Here is a 19349-nt window from a genome sequence, read left to right as displayed (position 1 = left end):
AAGCAGGAAGGAAGGCGCGGGCGAGGGGGAGAAAAAAGAAATGGACCCTCAAATGCCAAGAATACTATTATCGACGATAAGTGTGGTATTTGTTAAGCGCTTTCTGTGCGGCAAGCACCGTGCTAAGCACCAGATTGGACGTCGTCCCTGTCCCACATGGAGGGAGAGGGAGAAGACGTATTTGCTGTTGAGGAAACTGAGGCACAGAGTAGTAAAATGATTTGCCCATGGTAGGTCATGGGTTCTAATCCCCACTCCATCCCGTGTCTGCCGTGTGACCTTGAGCAAGTCACTTCACTTCTCCGTGCCTCAGTTACTCCCAATATTCCCAGCAGTATCTCAAGAAATGACCTCTCACCGACTCTCTAAATCTATGCCCTCCACCTTCTGACCACATAACTTGGTACCTTATTAAAACACTTGCCCCCTACCTTCTTCACTCTTTAGCTGCCATCTTCATCTGTTCACTTTCCCAATGGACATTTTCCCCCTGTTTTCAAACATGCTTATCCCTTCTCCTAAAAAGCGCTCCCTCCTACCGTTCCTCTCCAAACTCCTTGAGCGAGTTGTCTACACCTGCCGTCTCCATTTTCATTCCTCCAGTTTGCTCCTGGATCTCCTCCAGCCTGGTTTCTGCACACTTCACTCCACAGAAACAGCTCTTCCCAACCAGGATAAGGCCCTTCGTTACTGCTGGAGAAGACCATGGATTGTCCATTATAAAGCAAACTCAAATGATTCTCTTGGGTGGAATGTTCCTTCCCTGTGCTGGAAGGGAAACTGTCTCAGCGTCATCCATGGCTTTCCACAGAGATAGAAACAACATTAAGCTTCTTTTGTCATCTGTAAAGTGGGGATTGAGACTGTGAGCCCCACATGGGACAGGGACTGTGTCCAACCCGATTTGCTTGTGCTTAGTCCAGTGCCCGGCACATAGTAAGCGCTTAACAAATGCCATCATTTTATTATTATTATTATTAGGCACATGATGGAGCCAGATTTAGTAGAACCCAGATCCTGTGGCTCCCAGGATCGTGCTCTCTCCACTAGGCCATGCTGCTTCAGGAAGGAGCCGGAGACTACCCTCTGGGGCCACAGCATCACCTTCTGGGTGACCGACATGGGTGAAAGATAATAATAATGATAATAATGGTATTTTTAAAGCACTTACTATGTGCAAAGCACTGTTCTAAGCACTGGGGAGGTTACAAGGTGATCAGGTTGTCCCACGGGGGGCTCCCAGTCTTCATCCCCATTTTACAGGTGAGGTAACTGAGGCCCAGAGAAGTGAAGTGACTTGCCCAAAGTCACACAGCTGACAGTTGGCAGAGCTGGGATTTGAACCCATGACCTCTGACTCCACTGAGCCATGCTGCTTCTCATGGTCCCATTGGATTTTTTGGGAGGTTGGGGTAGTGTGTGGGGTGTCTTCCAGCGCTTGTGCATTGCACATAGTAAGCGCTTAATAAATGCCATTATTATTATTACTATTATTCAGGTAGGGGCAGGGTTCACACAGCTGACAGTTGGCAGAGCTGGGATTTGAACCCACGACCTCTGACTCCCAAGCCCGGGCTCTTTCCACTGAGCCACGCTGCTTCTCATGGTCCCATTGGATTTTTTGGGAGGTTGGGGCAGTGTGCGGGGTGTCTTCCAGCGCTTAGAACAGTGCATTGCACATAGTAAGTGCTTAATAAATGCTATCATTGTTATTATTATTATTCAGGCAGGGGCAGGGACCAACGCTCCCAACCATTGTCACCACCGCCCCGCTTCTCTGGGAGTTGAGGATGTGGCATTTCCATTAACCACTGTCTCCCCTTCTAGACTCACTTCATTCAGTCATATTTACTGTGTGAAAAGCACTGGACTAAACACTTGGGAGAGTGCAGTTTAACAATAGGGCAAGAACATAGCTACTAACTCTTTTATTGTAATAATAATAATAATAATGGCATTTATTAAGCACTTACTATGTGCAAAGCACTGTTCTAAGCGCTGGGCCTAGTACAGCACTCTGAACACAGTAAGCGCTCAGTCAGTACCACTGATTGCTTGGTAGGTTGACTGCATTCATTCATTCATTCATTCAGTCATGTTTATTGATTGAATTGCTGCGTGACCTTGGGTAAGTCATGTAACTTTGCTGGGCCTCAGCTCCCTCGTCGGCAAAATGGGGATTCACTGTCTGTTCTCCCTATGATGCCCATGTGGGACCTGATGAGGATGATAATAATAATGATGGCATGTGTTAAGTGCTTACTATGTGCCAAGCACTTTTCTAAGCACTGGGGTAATAATAATGATAATAATAATAATTTTGGTATATGTTAAGCGCTTACTATGTGCAAAGCACTGTTCTAAGCGCTGGGGGGATACAAGTTAATCAGATTCTCATGTGGGGCTCACAGTCTTAATCCCCCATTTCACAGATGAGGGAACTGAGGCCCAGAGAAGTGAAGTGACTTGCCCAAAGTCACACAGCTGACAATTGGCAGAGTTGGGATTTGAACCCATGACCTCTGACTCCAAAGCCCGGGCTCTTTCCACCGAGCCACAGGTAGATACACGCTGCTTATGAGAAGCAGCGTGGCTCAGTGGCAAGAGCCTGGGCTTTGGAGTCAGAGGTCATGGGTTCATATCCGACTCCGCCACTTGTCAGCTGTGTGACTTGGGGCAAGTCACTTAATTTCTCTGGGCCTCAGTGACCTCATCTGGGAAATGGGGATGAAGACTGTGAGCCCTTCCGTGGGACAACCTGATCACCTTGTAACCTCTCCAGCGTTTAGAACAGTTCTTTGCACATAGTAAGCGCTTAATAAATGCCATTATTATTATTATTATTATTACAAGGTAATCAGGTTGTCCCACATGGGGCTCACGGTCTTAATCCCCATTTTACAGGTGAGGTAACTGAGGTACAGAGAAATTCAGTGACTTGCCCAAAGTCACACAACAGACAAGTGGCCGAGCCGGGATTAGAACCCACAGCCTCGGACTCCCAAGCCCGGGCTCTTTCCACTAAGCCACACTGCTTCTCTAGTGTGGTTCTTATAGCTACCCCAGTGCCGAGATCAGTGTGTGTAGAAAACACTTTACAAGTACCGTAATAATAATGATGGTAATTGTGCTGAAAAGTGTGTATACACGTACACGCACACAAATATATTCTATATATTTATATACAAACAGATATAAGTGATATAGGGATAGTTAACAATGTGACATTTCAGAGCCAAAAAGAGTTGCTCATGTTATTCTTTTTAATCTGACGGTTATTAGAGGATTATGTCCGGTTAGTGTTATGACATATTTAAAAGAGTGTAAAAAAGTGGGCGAAAAATGAAGGAAACAACGAGGGGATTTAACGAGAATAAAGGATTGAATTAAAATTTGGAGGATCCAGCATCCAAGAGTGTGAGTATGCATGCAGTGTTCTTTGGGTCCTCGCTTCGGAAATGTAACCTTTGTAAGGTAACATGGCCCGGAACATTTAGCACTGAACCTCACGTCCAGGAGACTGATTTGTTTCCGACTAGTTTGTTACTCTTAACGACGGGGGGAAAAGGACAAAAAAAAAAAATTTGTCTCTCCACTTGGAAATCTGTAAGGTCAGCCATCTGGAAGCAGTGTGGCATATCAGGCTCCGCCACTTGTCTGCTGTGTGACCTTGGACAAAGTCACTTCACGTCTGGGCCTCAGTTTCCCCATCTGTAAAATGGGGATTGAGACTGAGCCCTATGCGGGACAGGGACTATATCTACTCTGATTAGCTCACATCTACCCTAGCGTGGAGTAAGTGCTTAAGAAATACCATTATTATAATTATTCTAAGCAAAATTGTACTAGAAACTCATTTTACAGCTTCCCCAACCTGGAGTCCAGTATAGATTGGTGGAACTCTGGATAATTGCCTGGCACAAAGTAAGCGCTTAACAAATACCATAATTGTTATTAGTACAGTGCCTCGCACACAATAAGCGCTCAATAAATGTGATCGAAGAGACTAAAAGCACGTAACAGGCCCAGTCACCCCGTTGCCTGGCACAAAGTAAGCGCTTAACAAATACCATAATTATTATTAGCACAGTGCTTCGCACACGAGTTTTTTTTATGAAAACACATTTTATTATCACCAGTGGATGCGATGTCACTTAAGACTATTAGACATTTATTTATGCTGTGCTGTCCTGAACCGTGCCAAGAGAGTTCAGTCTGCTGTCTTGCCCAAAGTCCTCATTTTTCATTATGGTAGCATTAACTGCTCACAGTCTCTCTGTAATGTCTATTCACATGAAACTCCGGATTCCCTGGAAAATCACAGCATCCTGGGGAGGATTGGAATTAAGAGTTTGGGAACGTGGGGCTGGATATGCCTGTTTTCCCATTAAAACCGTCAAATCAGTGAGCCCGTTCCACCCGTCTACTCGTATTTCCCAGCCGGCGTTCTCCATTCCAAGCATGTCATCTTGCAGCTTTTTGTCAGCTTTTCCCTCCCTCCCCAACACCTGTGCCTTCCTCTCTGACTTCCCGAGCCTTTATAAATCAATTTCCTTCCTGCTTTTTTCTTTTCAACGGTATTTGTTACGCATTTTGTGTCAAACGCTGGGATAGATTCAGGCTAATCAGGTCAGACACAGTCCCTTTCCCACATGGGGCTCACGGCCTAAGTAGAAGCAGTGTGGCTCAGTGGAAAAGAGCCCGGGCTTTGGAGTCAGAGGTCATGGGTTCAAATCCCCGCTCCGCCACTTGTCAGCTCTGTGACTTTGGGCAAGTCACTTCACTTCTCTGAGCCTCAGTTACCTCATCTGTAAAATGGGGATTAAGATTGTGAGCCCCCCATGGGACAACCTGATCACCCTGTAACCTCCCCAGTGCTTAGAACAGTGCTTTGCATATAGTAAGCGCTTAATAAATGCCATTATTATTAGTATTATTAATAGATATTGGATTCCCATTTTTGCAGTTGAGGAAACTGAGGCACCGAGTAGTTACATGACTTGCCCAAAGTCACCCAGTAGGCAAAGACTCACTGTCCTTCGATTCATTCTTATAACTTCTAAGCATGTCTGCAATGTAGGCATGTGGCATATATGAGAAGCAGCGTGGCTCAGTGGAAAGAGCCCGGGCTTTGGAGTCATGGGTCATGGGTTCGAATGCCGGCTCTGCCAATTGTCAGCTGTGTGACTTTGGGCAAGTCACTTCACTTCTCTGGGCCTCAGTTCCCTCATCTGTAAAATGGGGATTAAGACTGTGAGCCCCCCGTGGGGCAACCTGATCTCCTTGTAATCTCCCCAGCGCTTAGTACAGTGCTTTGCATATAGTAAGTGCTTAATAAATGCCATTATTATTATTATTATTATATATTTAGGCCAGGAGCCCCATGTGGGACAGGGACTATGTCTGACCTAATGAATTTGTATCTACTCCAGCTCTTAGAACAAATGTCTCTTTTTTTTTTTTTATAGTATTTGTTAAGCCTTTTCTATGTGTTAGGCACTGGGATAGATGCAAGTCAGTCAGGTTGGACGCAGTCCCTGCCCCACATGGGGCTTCCAGTCTAAATAGAAGGGGGAGAACTGAGGCCCAGAAAAGCTGTGACCTGTCCAAGGTCACACAGCAAGCAGTTGCAGAGCTGGGTTTAGAACCCAGGTCCTGGCTGTCAAGCCCGTGCTCTTTCGACGAGCCCTTTCTGGGTTGGAATCGAAAGAGAAGGGAGAAAATGTATGTAGACATTCAGTCAACAGTTTACAGTGGTAATAATGCTTTTTCTTTTCTCTTTTCTTTCAACAGGAACTGATATTACGCTATTGGCGATTTGATCGTTTAGACAACTTACCTTCTTTCTGGCTCTTGCACACCACTTATCCCTAACAAGAATTTCAATGTAAGTCATTTTTTTTTTAATTCATTTACAGTGGGACTCTTTAGTTACTCGTTTACTTCCTTTCGGGTATGGGAAAAGATTTTTCAGGGTGATTTGTTTAGCCCTCTGTTCCTGGAAGGATGTGAGGATGCCGAGAAGAGAGTACATCTCCTGGAGTTATTTTTTTTAAATCAGGCATTCGCCCGGTAGAAGGAAAGACGAGACAGAGGGCCGCTAGACTGTGAGCTCGTTGTGGGGCAGGGAATGTGCCTTCCCACTCTGTTGTATTGTACTTTCCCAAACACTTTGCTCTGCACACAGTAAGTGCGTGATGAATAATAATAATAATAATAATATAATGTTGGCATTTGTTAAGCGCTTACTATGTGCAAAGCACTGTTCTAAGCGCTGGGGGGGGATACAGAGTGATCAGGTTGTCCCACGTGGGGCTCACAGTCTTCATCCCCAGAATGAATTCCCAGATGAATGCCGCTGATTGATTGAGATCAATCAATCAATCAATCAATCGTATTTATTGAGCGCTTACTATGTGCAGAGCACTGTACTAAGCGCTTGGGAAGTCCAAGTTGGCAACATATAGAGACAGTCCCTACCCAACAGTGGGCTCACAGTCTAAAAGGGGGAGACAGAGAACAAAACCAAACATACTAACAAAATAAAATAAATAGAATAGATATGTACAAGTAAAATAAATAGAGTAATAAATATGTACATACATATATACAGGAGGCAGAGGGCTTTTTTAGACCAGTCAACACAAACCGTCACCAATTATGTTGCCAACTTGTACTTCCCAAGCGCTTAGTACAGTGCTGTGCACACAGTAAGCGCGCAATAAATGCGATTGATTCTGCCAAACAGCTCAAGCCCATTCCTTATTAGCAGTAGGATGTGCCTTTCCCCTCCTCTCCAAACTAAAAATGAAAGTCCTGGAAAACAGGGAAAACAGGGTCATTTGGGCCTCTTTACCGAGCAAGTGACGGCAGACGACTTTGACATCACCGATGTTTGACCAGTGCTCACCTAAATGGTGAGGGCAAGGACAGAATGGCTGACAAGTGGATTCAAGAGGCCCTGAGAGCTCTAAAAAGCCTGGAGGGCTGAGGGAGGTGGTGGTCTTTAATTTCTAGGAAGTTTTGTTGAGGTGACATTGACCCACCTCTGAGGCTTGTATTTATTTATTTTTTGTCTACTGCTACCTCAGCTGTAATGTCCAGGTCACTGCTCCTGGCTTTGATCATCATCAATCGTATTTATTGAGCGCTTACTGTGTGCAGAGCACTGTACTAAGCGCTTGGGAAGTACAAGTTGGCAACATATATGTGAGAGGAGTAAAAGCCTGATGTTTCGTATGTTGGTGCAGTTTGCTTCGTATTAGTTTCGGAAGAATCAAATTCATGTTATTCTTGAGAGGAGGGGAAGAAGGTCTCCAGGCAGCATAGCATGCACTAGGAATTTTGCTTCCGAGCGGGGATTGTCGTAGTCATATTGTGCTCTTCCCAGCACTTAGTGCTGTGCTCTGTGCATAAGAAGTTATCAATAAATGCAATTGATTGGTGGCCGGGAAAGAAGGACAAGAGAATATTTAAGTCATTAACTGGGGGAACGTATTTCTGACAGTGATAATAATAAATGTGGTATTTGTTAAGCGCTTACTGCGTGCCACACAAGATTAATTATTGTTATTAATAATATCACAATATCATATACAATGTATCAATATAATATATAATATAATAGCATCATTAATAATATTAATAATATAAGCATATAATATAATAAAATTATAATAATACTCTAACATAAAATTATCATTATCAATCCTAATACAGTTACATAAAACAATAAAATCATAACAATATATCAATATAAAATACAATATTAACAACAATATAACTATATAATATTATAATAATACATAATATATTAATATATCGATATACAATATACTGCAATATTATTAATAATAATTATTAATTATTCTTCCTCTCCCCCTCCTCCCCCTCTCCATACCCCCCGCCTTACCTCCTTCCCTTCCCCAAAGCACATGTATATATGTGTATATGTTTGTATGTATTTATTACTCTATTTATTTTACTTGTACATGTTCTATTTATTTTGTTAATATGTTTTGTTCTGTTCTCTGTCTCCCCCTTCTAGACTGTGAGCCCACTGTTGGGTAGGGACCGTCTCTAGATGTTGCCAATTGTACTTCCCAAGTGCTTAGTACAGTGCTCTGCACACAGTAAGCGCTCAATAAATGCAGTTGAATGAATGAATGAATAATTAATATTATTAGTAATTAATACTAATAATAATATTTATAATATAATATGTACTTGTACATATTTACTGTTCTATTAATTTTGTTAATGATGTGCATTTAGCTTTAATTCTATTTGTTCTGAAGACCTTGACACCTGTCTACGTGTTTTGTTTTGTTGTCTGTCTCCCCCTTCTAGACTGTGAGCCCGTTGTTGGGTAGGGACCGTCTCTAGATGTTGCCGACTTGTACTTCCCAAGTGCTTAGTACAGTGCTCTGCACACAGTAAGCGCTCAATAAATAAATACGGTGGAATGAATGAATAATCAGGCACCACCTGGGGCTCGCAGTCTAAGTAGCTGGGAGGACAGGTATTGAAACTCCCTTTTACAGATGAGGTGACCGAGGCTCCGAGAAGTTAAGTGACTCGTCCGAGATTGCACAGCAGACAAGTGGCTGGACCTGGGATTAGAACCCAGATCATCTGACTCCCACGCTTCTGAGAGTGGCCTGGTGGAGAATGGAAAAAGGAGAATAGGACATAATCCATAGTTTGGTACTTCATCAAAGATGGAACAGTCATAATGGTGGTATTTATTAAACTCTTCCTTTTCATTCATTCAGTCGTATTTATTGAGCGCTTACTGTGTGCAGAGCACTGTACTAAGCGCTTGGGAAGTACAAGTTGGCAACATATAGAGACGGTCCCTACCCAACAATGGGCTCACAGTCTAGAAGGGGGAGACAGTGTGCTAAGCGGTGGCAGAGATGCAAGATAATCATCCAGTCAGGGCTCCAAGTTTATAGTGAAGGCGACAACGGGTATCTTATTCTCATTTTACTGAGGAGAAATCTTAAGCCCAGATCAGTCGAGAGACTTGCCCCGAACCACACAGCAGGCTAGTGGCAGAGGTGGGACTGAACCCAGGTCTCCTGTCTGTCAATCCCGTACTTTCCACTAGAGCACACTGCTTCTCATTCATTCATTCATTCAATCGTATTTATTGAGCGCTTACTGTGTGCAGAGCACTGTACTAAGCGCTTGGGAAGTCCAAGTCGGCAACATTGTTAAGGTGTTGCCTCGTCATCCTTCGTGCTGGCTCTCAAGTGCAGCCAACGGGCTAATCTCCCTTAAATCACTCAGAGTACATTCGGTTCTTTCTCAGCAGGATTCTCCCACGCTACTTCTCATTTTCACGGTTTCCCTGTGGAGGAATCCCTTTGCCAGTTAATCCGGAGGCACCTGTTTATTCAGTGGCACTGCCCATCTCCGGTCCAAAAATAGAGTACTCTTCCTTCCCTCTCCGGAACCTCTTGAATCCAAAGAGCGGGCAATTTTCAGGCTACCCACACTTGCCCGTCTCTTGCGGTTTCTCTGCCCCGGTCTCGGGCCCGTCGCCGTCGTCTAGGAGGGGGCAGTTATTTGGACTGGCGGGCCTCATCTGAATTGTACCAACCTCTTGCGGGTGGCCAGTTTTCCGTTTTGAGGGAGGGCGAGTCGGCCCCCCGTGTCACAGTGAAGGAGGGGGCGAGGTTTACCATGTGGACGAGGCTTGTGTCGGCTTCTGATTGGAAGCCTGCTGCGGGGATACAGTCGCAGCAGCCCCCCGGCTATGGTGTGGCTGATCTGCCCCCGGCTTGGAGTGTATCACCTGGCAGATTGGCTCTAGCCCGCCGGATGTGTTTTGCCCAACCTGACTCAATCTATGGATATCGCCCTCATCTCCATAGGTAAGTAGAGAGGTCCTTCCTATTCAATCAATCAATCAATCAATCGTATTTATTGAGCGCTTACTGTGTGCAGAGCACTGTACTAAGCCCTTGGGAAATACAAGTTGGCAACATATAGAGACAGTCCCTACCCAACAATGGGCTCACAGTCTAAAAATCTTTAAGCACGTAGTACAGTGTTCTGCACACAGTAAGCGCTCAATAAATACGGTTGAATAAAAGGGTGGTGCTGCCGTTGAAATTCCTCTGAGCAGGAATGAGGCAGAAAGCATTCATTCAGTCGTATTTACTGAGCGCTTACTGTGTGCAGAGCCCACTGTTGGATAGGGACCGTCTCTCTATGTTGCCAACTTGGACTTCCCAAGCGCTTAGTACAGTGCTCTGCAAACAGTAAGCGCCCAAGAAATGCGATTGATTGCAGAGCACTGTACTAAGCGCTTGGGAAGTCCAAGTTGGCAACATAGAGAGACGGTCCCTACCCAACAGCGGGCTCACAGCCTAGAAACGGTCTCTTCGACTACACGAACATAAACATTATAGGATGCTTAGGCTACCCTGTTGTCCTGTTGCAGTGTTGTCCTGAAGAGGATGACACAGAAGAAGCAGCGTGGCTCAGTGGGAAAGAGCCCGGCCTTTGGAGTCAGAGGTCATGGGTTCAAATCCCGGCGCTGCCAATTGTCCGCTATGTGACTTTGGGCAAGTCACTTCACTTCTCTGGGCCTCAGTTCCCTCATCTGTAAAATGGGATGAAGACTGTGAGCCCCCCGTGGGACATCCTGATCACCTTGTATCCCCCGACCGCTTAGAACAGTGCTCTGCACATAGTAAGCGCTTAACAAATACCATCATCAGTACACTCCTGAAGAAGATGACACAGAAGAAGCAACGTGGCTCAGTGGAAAAGAGCACAGGCTTTGGAGTCAGAGGTCATGGGTTCAAATCCCGGCTCCGCCAATTGTCAGCCGTGTGACTCTGGGCAAGTCACTTCACTTCTCTGGGCCTCAATTCCCTCATCTGGAAAATGGGGATACGTGGGACAACCTGATCGCCTTGTAAGCTCCCCAGCGCTTAGAACAGTGATTTGCACATAGTACGCATTTAATAAATGCCATCATCATTATTATTATTATTATTATTATTAATATACCAAGGTTTTTTTTATGGTACTTGTTAAGCACCATGTGCCAAATGCTGTACTAAGCACTGTACTAAACTGGAAGCAGCGTGGCTTAGTTGAAAGAGCCCGGGCTTGGGAGTCAGAGGTCATGGGTTCTAATCCCGCCTCAGCCACTTGTCTGCTGTGTGACCTTGGGCAAGTGACTTCACTTCTCTGGGACTCAGTTACCTTATCTGGAAAATGAGGATTCATTCATTCAGTTGTATTTATTGAGCGTTTACTGTGAGTACAGCACTGTACTAAGTGCTTGGGAAGTCCAGGTTGGCAACATATAGAGACGGTCCCTACCCAACAATGGGCTCACAGTCTAGCAGGGGGAGACAGACAACAAAACAAAACATGTGGACAAGTGGCAAGTCATCAGAATAAATAGAAGTAAAGCTAGATGCACATCATTAACAACATAAATAGAATAGTAAATATGTACAACTAAAATAAATAGAGTAATAAATCTGTACAAGCATATATACAGGTGCTGTGGGGAGGGGAAGGAGGTAGGGCGGGGGGCGATGAGGAGGGGGAGAGGAAAAAGGGGGATTGAGACTGTGAGCCCCACGTGGGACAGGGACTGTGTCCAACCTAATATGCTGTATCTATCCCAGCGCTTAGTACAGTGCGTGGCACAAAGTAAGCACTTAACAAATACCGCAATTGTTATTATTATTATTAAACAAGGTAATCAGGTTGGACACGGTCCCCGTCCCACGTGAGGCTCACAATCTGAGCCTGAGATTTAATCCTCGTTTTACAGATGAGGTAAGTAGGGCACAGAGAAGTAAAGTGACTTATCCAGGGTCACACAGCAGAACAGTGGCCGAACCAGGATTAGAACGTAGATTCCCGGTCTCCCAGGCCTGTGCTTTTTCCACCGGGCCTTGTTGCACCCCAAAGGATGGTGCCCAAAGTCACAGTTGCCTCCTCAGCAACTGAACAGGGACTCAGATTTCGGGAAACATTGGATTTCGTAATATTGAGATGGAACAAAGTATTCAGGGAAACAAGTATAAGGCTGGGAGCTCGTCGTCGTGGGCGGGGAATGCGTCGTGCTTTGTACAATCTCTCCTTCTGGGGTTCAGAATGAGAAGGCATTCTGCCTTGGGCGAGCTTTCTAGGTGGTTGGGGCGAGGGGAAGTAAAAGTAGAAGTTGAGTAACGACTTTCAGAGAACACGGAAAAGCAAACATTGTTCAGGCCGTGCTCTACAACACCGAACAATGCAGATGTTAGGTTTTTCAAAATCTCGTTCTCTTCAGAATTGACAATGAGTTCTTTTGATTAAATGGGAGATAATATTGAGCACACAGGCAGTGCTCAAGAAATGTGATCGAATGAATGAAAGAACGAAACGCTTTTAGCCGTAAGATCTTGCAAATTGATGTTTATCTTGAAAAGAGGCCAGTTATTCTCTAGATGAAGTGATTGGAGCAAAACCTTTCAGAAATGTGATTTGCCCATCAAGTTTATCAACTTTATAGCCAGTTCTATTAAAAATCTCATTCCAAGTGTCCTTAAATGTAATCAAGACAAAGAAATGCACAGTTGCTAAATTTATATTAGGATAAGAGCCGAGTAAAATGCTTTAAATTATCATTAGCATCGTTTGAGAGAGCTCAGTTATTGAGCAGCTTATGTGTTCTGAGTTGGGCATACGTTTTAAGAAATAATCAATGTTCCTGCTTTCAATAATTGAACAGGGGAGGTGAGCTAGTTTAAGAAAGGGGGAAGATGTGATCTGTTGAGTAGGAACTGAATATGCGTTCACTACATAAGAGCTCAGGTGAGGACTTTATGGTGCAGGAGGGAGGACAGAAGGCTGGTGGTTGGTTACAGGTGTTTTGCACACAGTAAATAATAATAATAATGGTATTTATTAAGCGCTTACTATGTGCAAAGCTCTTTCCTAAGTGCTGGGGAGGTCACAAGGTGATCAGGTTGTCCCACGGGGGGCTCACAGTCTTAATCCCCATTTTACAGATGAGGGAACTGAGGCCCAGAGAAGTGAAGTGACTCGCCCAAAGTCACACAGCGGGCAATTGGCAGAGCCGGGATTCGAACCCATGACCTCTGACTCCAAAGCCCGGGCTCTTTCCACTGAGCCATGCTGCTTCCCCAAGGAAGGCTCAATAAATACAATTAAATGAACGAAGAAAAGTTGGGCTTCAGAGGAGAGGGAGGGCTGCTACAAATCCTGTCATTTAAAGAAAATAAAAGGATTCAAGTTAGGGTGTATCGATAGAAACATTAGTATCCATGATGAATTCTGAGTAATGAGACAATTCTTTAGTGCTGGCAGTTTGCCCTTAGAATGTCAGTTATCTTCATAAATCATTAGTTTTCATCATATCACTTTTTTCAATCAGTGGTATTTTTTGAGCACTTACTCTATGCTGAGCACTGTACTCGGCTCTTGGGACAGAGCAGTGCAGTGGAGTTGGGAGTCAAATTCTCTGTCCCCATGGAGCTCCCGGTCTAGGGGGGAAGGCAGAAATTCAAGCGAATTACTGTTAGGGGAATGGGAGAGGGTAAAGCAGCGTGGCTCAGTGGAAAGAGCCCGGATTTGGGAGTCAAGAGGCTGTGGGTTCTAATCCCGACTCCGCCATATGTCTGCTGTGTGACCTTGGGCAAGTCACTTAACTTCTCTGAGCCTCAGTTCCCTCATCAAATGGGGATTAAGACTGCGAGCCCCACGTGGGACAACCTGATCACCTTGTATCCCCCCCCAGTGATTAGAACAGTGCTTTGCACATGGTAAGCACTTAACAGATGCCATTATTATTATTATTCATTCATTCATTCATTCATTCATTCGTATTTATTGAGCGCTTACTGTGTGCAGAGTAACAGATGCCATTATTATTATTATTATTATTATTAATTCATTCATTCAATTGTATTTATTGAGTGCTTACTGTGTACAGAGCGCTGTACTAAGCGCTTGGGAAGTACAAGTGGGCAACACATAGAGATGGTCCCTACTCAACAACGGGCTCACAGTCTAGAAGGGGGAGACAGAGAACAAAACAAAACATGTAGACAGGTGTCAAAATTGTCAGAACAAATAGAATTATAGGTATATGCTCATCATTAACAAAATAAAAAGAATAGTAAATACGGACTAAACGTTTTCCAGTGGCTGTTATAAGTGCGCTAGGGGTGGGTTGGATAGAAAGTGCTTAAAAAGTATAGCTCCAAGTGTGCAGGTGATGTAGAATGGAGGGCAAAGAGGAGAAATGAAGGACTACCAAGGGAAGGCCTCTTGGAGGAATTGCACTTTTGGTAGGGATTTGAAGATGGATGAGAAAGCGGTGTGGCGGATATGAGCGGAGAGGGAGGGAGTTTTAGACCGGAGAGGGACTTTGAGTAGAGGTTCAGTGGCGAGCCTGATGAAATAGAGGAATGGATTTTGTAGTGGGAAATTAGGGAGATGGTGTAGTGTAGGCGGGGGAGGCTTAAGGCCAACGGGAAGGAGTTTCAGTTCGAGGTGGATGGGCAGTCGGAGGTTTTTGGCAGAATTTCTGCCACTTCCACCGCCCCCGCACAACCCCCTGCAGAAAATGATCCAGGCAGCAGAGGGAAGTATGGACTGACAGGGGAGAGCTAGGAGGCAGGGAGGTCAGTGAGGAGCCTGACGCAGAAGTCAAGGCTGCCGAGAAGAAGCAGCGCGGCTCAGTGGAAAGAGCCCGGGGCTTGGGAGGCAGAGGGCGTGGGGTCTAATCCTGCCTCCACCGCTCGTCAGCTGTGTGACTTGGGGCAAGTCACTTCACTTCTCTGGGCCTCAGTTCCCTCATCTGGAAAATGGGGATGAAGACTGGGAGCCCTCTGCGGGACAACCTGACCACCCTGTAACCTCCCCAGCGCTTAGAACAGTGCTTTGCGCATAGTAAGCACTTAATAAATGCCGTCATTATTATTCATTCATTCAGTCGTATTTATTGAGCGCTTACTGTGTGCAGAGCACTGTACTAAGCGCTTGGGAAGTACAAGTTGGCAACATATAGAGACGGTCCCTACCCAACAGCGGGCTCACAGTCTAGAAGGGGGAGGCGGAGAACAAAACAAAACATATTAACAAGCGGGCTCACAGTCTAGAAGGAAGAGACAGAACAAAACAAAACATATTAACAAAATAAAATAAATAGAATAAATATGTACAAATAAAATAGAGTGATAAATACGTACAAACATATATACATATATACGTCAAGCATCAAGGAGAGATAGAAGGTGGGCGGCAGAGGAGATTATAATGGTCTGGTCTTTCATTCATTCAATTGTAGTTATTGAGCACTTATTATTATTATTATTATTATTAGTATAGGATAAGAGCTTGGATCAGGGTGGTAGCAGTTTGAATGGAGAGGGTGGGGTGGATTCTAGATATTTTGAAGGTAGAACCATTATAGGGTTTGGTGACACACCAAATGTGCAGGTTGAATGAGAGATTTGTTGAGGGTAATGCCAATGTTGTGGTCGAGGGAGACAGGAAGGGTGGTATGGTTTTATTTTATTCTGTTGAAGTGCTTACTATAGTCCAAGCACTATACTAAGCCCCAGGGTAGATATGAGATAATCGGGCTGGACACAGTCCCTCTTCCACAGGGAAAAGGGGCAAGGAGAACAGGTATCGCACCGCACCCCCTCTTTTTACAGGTGAGAAAACTGAGGCACGGAGAAGATGAGCGATTTGTCCAAGATGATACAGCAGGCAAGTGGCCAAATGTCGACGGTGATGGGAAAGTTGGATGGAGGAGGACAGGGTTTGAGTGGGAAGATGAGTCCTGTTTTGGATATGTTAAGTTTGAGGTGTTAGGACATCCAAGTAGAGATGTCCAGAAAGCAGGAGGAAATGCAAGACTGAGGAGAGGGCCAGAGAACAGGACTGGAGACATAGATTTGGGAATCATCCACATAGAAATGGTTCTTGAAGCCCGGGGAGAGAATGAATTCTCTGAAGGAGCAGGTGCAGATTGAGAATAGAAGGGGACGCGGAACTGAGCCTTGAGGGATTCCCACAGTTGGGAGGCGGAGAACAAGCTGCGGAAGAGAATGAGAAGGAGCGGCCAGAACGCTAGGAGGAGAGCTAGGAGAGAGACGTGTCAGTGAAGCCGAGGTTAGACGTCCTCTCCAGGAGTGATTCACGGTGTGGAAGGCAACTGAGGGGACGGAGAGGATCAGGAGAGGCTATTGGATTGGGCAAGGAGGAGGTGACTAGAGAGGACAGTTTCTGAGGAGCGAGGGAAATGGGGTCAGGAAGGAGATGGAGAAGAGAAAATAGAGGCAGCGGAAGTAATGGAGTTTGGAGAGGAATGAAAGGGGGTTGATATTGGGAGGGTGCCGTGGGGCCTTTTAGCATACACAGGCATGCTCGATATTCTATGATAAAATGTAACGAAACCCGATTGAGAAGCTGGGTGTGTATTGTCTAAATATGTACAGAAGCGGTTTTAGCTGCAAAGTAGCAGAACAGGAAATGGTGACCGGGGTGGTGCAGTTCACTGGGCAGAAAGAAGATTCATTCTTCGCAAGTCCAGTAGGCAAAACCTTCCCGATCGCGGTGCAGAGTGGAAGAGCGTCCCGCGGTCTAATTATTACCAAGCCTAGTATCTTAAAAGCTGTTTCCGTTGTATTGTGATGGGCTCCCATAGGCTTGGTTCAGGTTGCTTCATATCATGATGTCCCTGCAAAGAAGTGGTGGGGAGGCTATGTGGGTTCAATCTGTGTTTGTTAAAAGGAGGTAACAGTCAAAGCTTCTAATGCTAAGTAAACCCGACAGACTGTGGCAACCCCTTAGTCCAGTAACATTTCTTCAGGTCCATTGTTTGCAGGGTAATGAACTGTGGGAGTTACAAAGGATAAAACACCAAATGACCCCTCCCAGTGGGGCTTTTACCTTTTAATGGGGGTAATAGGGCTATTGCAAATAACTCAACACACCTACAGACAAATATCCTAAATGACCGAGAGCATAAATGCACAGCGTCCTAGGCGGTATGCCTTCCCCGCTTTACCCGATTTACAGAACTAAGTAGATCTTAGGGGAGGAGGAGGATCCTTCAGCGGAGTCTGAAGCCGTGTGGCCCAGTTGAAAAAGCCCAGGCCTGGGAGATGGAAGGAGCTGGGTTCTAATCCTGGCTCTACCACTCGTCCGCTGCGTGACCTAGGGCAGGTGACAACTCTTCTGAGCCTCAGTTCCCTCTTCAGTAATAATAATAAAAAATAATAATGGCATTTATTAAGCGCTTACTATGTGCAAAGCACTGTTCTAAGTTCTGGGGAGGTTACAAGGTGATCAGGTTGTCCCATGGGGGGCTCACAGTCAATCCCCATTTTACAGATGGGGGAACTGAGGCACAGAGAATTGAAGTGACTTGCCCAAAGTCACACAGCTGACAATTGGCAGATCTCTGACTCCAAAGCCCGTGCTCTTTCCGCTGAGCCACGAAATGGAGATTAAGACTGTGAGCCCTATGTAGGACATGCACTGTGTTCAACCTAATTATCTTGTATCTACCCCACGGCCTAGGACAGTGCCTGGCATTTAGTAACTGCGTAACACAAACCGTTTAAAGAACGGAACAAAACCTTTAGCAGGGTTTTGAACTAAGGGAATGGGGTCTAACTGAAGGTGAGGGAGAAGCAATTGGCGAAGGAACTTTTCCTTCAGTTGATAATTCCAATTACATTCAAGTAGCAGCTTGCCGGCAGGGAAGTGGAGTGATCGGATTGGCATCCAAGAAATACAGTGTACGGTGGCTGTGTACAAGATAGACTAGAGAAAGGAGAGAAGGATGGCTGGGAGACCAGCAAGAAGACCAATCAATCAGTCAGTCGTATTTATTGAGCACTTACTGTGTGCAGAGCACTGTACTAAGTGCTTTGGGAAGTACAAGTTGGCAACAACCAGAATAGAATAGACCAGAATAAATAATAATTCAAAGCCAGAGTGGTTAGGACAAGTTAGGAGCTCTGAAGAGAATGGGGCAGATTTATAAGACCGTTACCAAGAAGGAATTCTTTTTAAGGTATCTCTTAAGCGCTGTTATCTATTAGACACCATGCTAAGTGCTGGGGTAGATACAAGTTAATTAGGTTGGACACAGTCCCTGTCCCACATGGGGATCACGGTCTAAATTAATTTGAGGGAGTTGGCATGAGATGGGTTTGGAGGGGAGGAGAGAGCCAAGGTGACTCAGCTTTTGATTGTGAGGTTTAGGAGGAACGTGGTAGCGCTCAATAAATACGATTGAATGAGTGAATGGTGCTGGTGAAGTATTGGCCAAGTTAGGAGGTGTGGAAATGGAAGAGAAGTCAAACACAGTTCGAACTCATTGAGTTTCAGGTGAGAAGTCAGCTAGTGCTTCTGGCACTCACCTGCTTAGGGGTGGTAACTAAAACCATGCGAACAGATGAACTTGCTCAGAGTGAGAGTTAAAAAGGGCCGACTTTTAAAGGGGGAGAAGAAAAAGAGTAAGAGGCAGTGGAGTGGATTCAAGGTGCGTCACCTTACTAATCTTCTTAGGGGTGGTAACTAAAACCATGTGAGCAGATGAACTTGCTCAGAGTGAGAGTTAAAATGGGCCGACTTTTAAAGGGGGAGAAGAAAAAGAGGAAGTGGAGTGGATTCAAGGTGCGTTGCCTTACCTGCCTAGGGGTGGTAACTAAAACCATGCGAGCAGATGAACTTGCTCAGAGTGAGAGTTAGGGCCGACTTTTAAAGGGGGAGAAGAAAAAGAGTCAGTGAGAGTCAGTGGAGCGGATTTAAGGTGTGTCGCCTTCTGCAACCTGCTTAGGGGTGGTAACTAAAACCATGCGAGCAGATGAACTTGCTCCGAGTGAGAGTTAAAAAGGGCCGACTTCTAAAGGGGGAGAAGAAAAAGAGTCAGTAAGAGGCAGTGGAGCGGATTCAAGGTGCGTCGCCTTACTCACCTGCTTAGGGGTGGTAACTAAAACCATGCGAGCAGATGAACTTGCTCCGAGTGAGAGTTAAAAAGGGCCGACTTAAAGGGGGAGAAGAAAAAGAGGCAGTAAGAGGCAGTGGAGTGGATTCAAGGTGCGTCACCTTAATCACCTGCTTAGGGGTGGTAACTAAAACCATGCGAGCAGATGAACTTGCTTGGAGTGAGAGTTAAAAAGGGCCGACTTTTAAAGGGGGAGAAGAAAAAGAGTCAGTAAGAGGCAGTGGAGCGGATTCAAGGTGCGTCGCCTTCTGCAGCCTTGTAGACAGTCCAGGCCAACGTGACATAAAATTATCAATCAATCAGTTGTATTTATCGAGTGCTTACTGTGCACAGG

The 19349-nt window shown here is 45.2% G+C and overlaps 1 protein-coding gene across 1 annotated transcript in view; it reads left to right on the top strand.

The window, feature by feature from the left end:
• ACSL3 (acyl-CoA synthetase long chain family member 3) overlaps positions 1–19349 on the top strand; it is a 182606-nt gene that overhangs the window by 79455 nt on the left and 83802 nt on the right. The window contains exon 2 of the mRNA XM_038748857.1: positions 5794–5887. The gene's annotated coding sequence lies outside the window, so the exon portion shown is untranslated. The remainder of the gene's footprint in view (positions 1–5793; positions 5888–19349) is intronic.

Source organism: Tachyglossus aculeatus, chromosome 7 (assembly GCF_015852505.1).
Source record: "Tachyglossus aculeatus isolate mTacAcu1 chromosome 7, mTacAcu1.pri, whole genome shotgun sequence".
Taxonomy (NCBI): domain Eukaryota; kingdom Metazoa; phylum Chordata; class Mammalia; order Monotremata; family Tachyglossidae; genus Tachyglossus; species Tachyglossus aculeatus.
Note: the sequence above shows the minus strand (reverse complement) of the source record. Positions and strands in the feature narration are given on the sequence as shown.